At 33.8% G+C, this 5590-nt stretch overlaps 1 long non-coding RNA gene across 1 annotated transcript; it reads left to right on the top strand.

Annotated features, from left to right (window-relative positions):
- Window positions 1–1067: 1067 nt before the first annotated feature.
- LOC311292591 lies at window positions 1068–4172 on the top strand. The gene is made up of 3 exons (XR_014627765.1): window positions 1068–1320; window positions 3667–3907; window positions 4010–4172. It is a non-coding gene; the product is annotated as an uncharacterized lncRNA (long non-coding RNA).
- The last annotated feature ends 1418 nt before the right edge of the window (window positions 4173–5590 follow it).

Consider the following 5590-nt stretch of genomic DNA (forward strand, 5'->3'; position numbering starts at 1 on the left):
TTAAATTGACTATCCCTAACTCCAGTTTGAGATATCTACAACGCCATTTTGACTAGTCATAACTCCAGTTAAAGATATCTACAACGTCATTTCGCCTAGTCAAAACTTAATTTAAGATATCTGAAAAGGAGCATGTAGATATCTTGAGTTGAGGTGAATTAAACATATCTTGAACTGGAGTTATGACTAGTCAGAATCAAATTGTAGATATCTCAAACTGGAATTACGGATATCTACAATTCAATTGCAGATATCCGTAATTCACATAGTGGATATCTGAAACTGAATTGTAGATATCTGTAATGATAAACCCCATACAAATGAATGGCAAAAGTGACGTAATTTGTCCTAGGAAGAATGTCTTTGTGGATATCTGAAATTACAATTATGGATAGGAAGAATGTAGTTGCGGATATCTGAAATGTTCTTTTTGACTAGGCAAAACTGAATTACAGATATCTGCAACACATATCCAGTCTAGCTGTTAAATGTTAAAATGGCTTGCCATATATCCTACATGTGTTTAAATGTTAAAAGGGCGACAAAACTATTACAGATATCAAAAATTGATTACTTACAATATTATACTAATATCTATGGCAAGCCATTTTAACATTTAAAAGTTAAGTTTGACTATCCGGAATTAACATTGTAGATATCACCAACGTCTTTCTGACTAGTCGTAATTACATTTTGGATAGTTGGAATTGTCATTCAAGATATCTATAACGTAATTGTGACTAGTCGAAACGACAGATAGAGATATCTGTAATGCAGTTTTGACTAGGCGAAACTGAATTACAGATATCTGCAATGACGTCATTGAAAACGACATTCAACTCGTCACACATCTTAAAAGACAATTGCAGATATCTGTAATTCAGTTTTGCCTAGTCAGAATGAAAGTTAAAGATATCTCAAACGTCATTATGACTAGTGCAAATTATTGTGCATGACGTGCTCTAATTTAGATATCCATAAATACGTTATTTACCCTCCCCATCATAATCAAAGAAGAAGTGGGTTCATTTCCTTATTTCTATGAATAGAAGAAGAAAGCAGTCATGGCGTTGGCTGTAATCGAAAAAACCACCAGAAAATGGCATGAAATTCAACGAGCCCTCACACAGGGGATTTGTGGAGAGAGAGAACGTCGTTCTATTGAACAGTGTGAAAGAAATCTCGAAAGAATTGAGCATTTGCTATCGCCAGACACAAACAATGAACTCAAAAGCAGTTTGGCTCAACTGAAAACTCGAATAAACGCAAATTTCCATGCTGGGGAAGACAGACGTTTCTCTGTCAGGCGCATTAGTTCAGGTGAGTCTGTTTATCACTGCATTCATGTATTATCATTGCATTAACGTTAAAGGGGAAATCCGGCCGTTTTAAACACCTAGCCTATTGCTTTTCGCGGCTCACCCATAGACAGTAGAAGGGTTCACCGCGGGAGCTGTAGGAAGCAACAACAAAAAAACGACAAAGAATTATCTGACCTATCTGGTTAGCTATGGCTAGCTAGTGATGTTATGTTACATAATATGACACTGAAGAAGCTTCAAAAGCGCGTATCGAGATATACAGTGCGCGTATACGCACACTGTGCCGGAGTGCGTATAGTTTTCAGAGAAACACGTGATTCGAAAAAAGAAGCCTCTCTTTCCAGTCACGTGAATGCTTCACTTTGCGTGTCGGAATGTTTGAACCTAGACCACTACTCTACAGGTTTTTTTGAAGTTTAAGTCCATTTACTAACATTTTTTGTTACATAATCATATTCTTCTGCCATAAACAATATAGAAACCATACAATAATTAGACCACCATTTACTTGCATCAAGCAACTCTGTTGTTATTTTTATTAGTAGTATTAATATAATTGTTATATAATGTATTGCCACACTTATATATGTGAATTATATTATCAGAAAACTGAACATTTGGCCTTGTCAGTCTTTTATTTGTGCTTAACCCTCAGATGGTCTTCGGGGTCCATTGGACCCCAAATGACTTTTGCTTGAATTAAATTTTTTTTGCTCTTTTTCCAAATGGTATGAAACTTCCTTCGGCTCTCAACACTTTCTAGATCTACAGAAAAAATTTAAATTGGAATGTTATCTGTTTTTATGTAGGCGTGACAAAAATAGTGACGCTTGTGGTCTTTGGGGTCTATTGGACCCCAGACAATAACATTTAATTTTTTAGTAGAACAATAGTTTTTTTTTTTGTTTTTTTTTACAAATATAATTTTACTCTGTTTATTAATGTTTTTACTCAACATTTGTGCAGTTTTTGGAGGATTTATGATATATTTTAAATATCTATAAATAAATAAATATTTTTTTATTTATCATTGGACTCAAAATAGACAAAATTCATCATCAAAATCAGACCTTATCAGAATCAGGAAATTATCATGCTCACATACGCGCGCGCGCACACACACACACACACACACACACACACACACACACACACACACACACATAGAGGAATACAATATACAGGAATAGGCCTACAGACAATAAAAAAATGTTTTCTTATCATTTGTAAAATAAAATAATCTAAAATGCAGAACCACCACAAAAATAAATTGGTAACACTAAGACGCATTGAAAATGTACACACACACACACACACACACACACACACACACACACACACACACACACACACACACACACACACACACTACAGTCACTACACTTACAAAGACTACATTCTCTTTGTAAATGTTGTTCAGGTTTGATTCTAATCATAATGTAACATTATTGAAAAACTTGTTTTTTTCAGTACAAAAAAATGCTAAACTTTGACAAAAAGTATTTTATTTTTGTTATAATTGTGATTTTATAATATTTAGATATGAATCCAACTGAACTGAAACATTTGAAACTATATCTTTCAGTAATTCAAATAGCATATGGCATAGTGGAGCTCTATAGCCATCTAGTGGTTAAAGTGATTTATTAAAAATTTTAAACTGTTTTTTTCCAAAAAATGGGCAAAAATCTTACATTAAACCTTGTAAAATTATCCATGGTATCCCCAGGAATGAAATTTAGAAATCTGGGTCTTTTATAAAGTGTATTTAACATAAAATGCTGGGTTTTTTTTTGTTTTTTTGTTTTTTGTAAAAAGCCTATTTAAATAAATATGTATTTATTTATTTATAGAAATTTAAAAAATATCATAAATCCTCCAAAAACTGCACAAATGTTGAGTAAAAACATTAATAAACAGAGTAAAATTATATTTGTTTAAAAAAAAAAAACTATTGTTCTGTTACAAAATTAAATGTTATTGTCTGGGGTCCAATAGACCCCAAAGACTGATAATGTCACTTTTTTTGAAGACCATCAGAGGGTTAATGGATAAAACAACGGCGCTGCATATGGCTATACTAATTAGCAATAATTCTTTATATTTATTACGTGTTTATTTGTGCAATCATTAAATGTATCAGCAATAAATACTGTATTTTTGCTATTCCACAAGTCTCTCCATTTCCAGTGTAGCCTACTGGCCTATTCATTAACAATATGCAATTTCAATGCATGTATGAGAATTGGTATGATGATATATACTATAAAATTTAAATTACAAAAAAATAAACAGTCCAATGCTGCTTAAACACTTAAACTTAGTTGACTTTTTCTTTTTGTAGGGAGAAGAGGCCGACCAGCCATTGATGTTACCAGAGAACACTGAACATTGAATTTCTGCTGAAGCAAGGCCATACAATTTCAAAAACTGCTGAAATACTGGGATGCTCCTCATCATTTCTGTACAAGAAGTCAAAGTTGTTGGGTATACCTGTTAGAAGTATGCTGTCTGCAATAGATGGTGGTGAACTAGAACAACATGTGAGGCAACTTCAGAGCCAATATCCTAATTCTGGAAATGAGGTAATTGGAGGTCTTTATCTTTAGGCTGTATTTAATTCACATTTGTGTGCATTGTTTTGTGAATATCATGTCAATTTAGATCTTTTCACAAATCTGTTGCAGATGATAAGAGCCCTGTTGCGCGCACAGGGTGTGCTTGTTACACGGTCCAGGGTGCGTGAGATGTTGACACGGGTCAATCCTACTGTTGCTGCAAGGAGATGGAGCCAGACATGGAGCAAGACGTGTTTATCATGTACCTTACCTAACGCAAACAAAGACTGATTGTGCTGGGCTATGCTCGCTAACATAACATTAAATTCCTTATCTCATTTTAAATTTACTACAAACTACAAAGCAGTGGACTATAATCATTATTATAACACAATTTAATTGATAAAAGCATCATTGTACTCCGTGTTAAACAATAAGTATTATCTCTGTAAACACTGCTAACATCATCGGACCAATCACCGCAGATTAGCGTCAAGTAAAGGCGGGGTTTTGAAAAGTGATTCACTAAACGAATCATTTGAGAATCGCGGTCAAAACAGGTAAAAATAAATGCATATTATAAGAAACCTAAAGGCTTTTTTGTCATTGCATGCTTGCAAAACTGTTGTTGGGGACTTCTAAAACAATATTAGGAACATTTTAAATGCCATAATAGGTGCTCTTTAAGTTTCAGGTTTGTTGTGCAGAAATTGCTAATGTTTTGGTAAACTACAGTAGTGTTGCAGATTAGAGTGTGTTATAAAGAATGTCATTCTTTTGTAATATTTTAATATGTAAAAGTTTTAACTACAAGAATGCTCTGTTGAAGTATTAATAGATGCTTAGATGCTAACATTGAAAAAAAAAAAGATTTTCGATGAAAAGCTGGTGTACAAGTGAGAGAACCTGAACAAACAGTTAAAAATGAGCAATGTAACACTGTTTTTCCACAATAAACACGAACATGCATAATGCAGAACAATGCATTTTATTTTGCAATGGATGCACATCTCAAACATATTTGACTTCAAGGTGCTTCTTAAATGGAAATTTAAATTTATAAAATCTACTCAGTTGTAACTGTTCCTAAAATTACTTTGTGTCAAAAGGTAGGCTAATATTAAAGCTTAAAGCATGAGACTTCTGTAAGTCAAATCATTGACAAAATTTTATTTTATTGCTGAACTATTCCTTTAAAAGAGGAAAAATTAACATTCTTTTTTTAACCATTTCAGGCAACACCAAATTATGGGCTCTGCATGATTCCCTCTGTCATGTAGGCTAGGTCTTGAACATTTCATATTCTGTGTGTATTGGCAGTCGTAGTATAATGAGGCAAGTATTGGCCTCTGGAAAGATTTCCCTGTCTTGATGGAGGAACTCTGTTTCTGGGCGGTGGGGGAAAGCCAGTGGTGGCACTGTGGAGTCTCCAGTGGCAAACTCCATTATCATCTCAAGAGTGACTCCATCAGTCTCTCCCTCTGCAAAATATATGTACAGACAAATCACAAACCTCAAAAGACTGACCTAAAATGTGTGGTACATGCAGTTCTTTGACAGCGATATTTTGATCTAAACAGAATAAGCCAGCCTGTCTAATTATGACTACATCTAGCTGCATGGTTTCTATATTTTGTCTGATTACAAAAAAATAAAAATAAATCCTAAGTATTTGTTCTGCATAATGGTTAGATTTACCAAAAATCAGAT

Source organism: Rutilus rutilus (assembly GCF_951802725.1).
Source record: "Rutilus rutilus genome assembly, chromosome: 6".
In the NCBI taxonomy this organism is placed as follows: Eukaryota; Metazoa; Chordata; class Actinopteri; order Cypriniformes; family Leuciscidae; genus Rutilus; species Rutilus rutilus.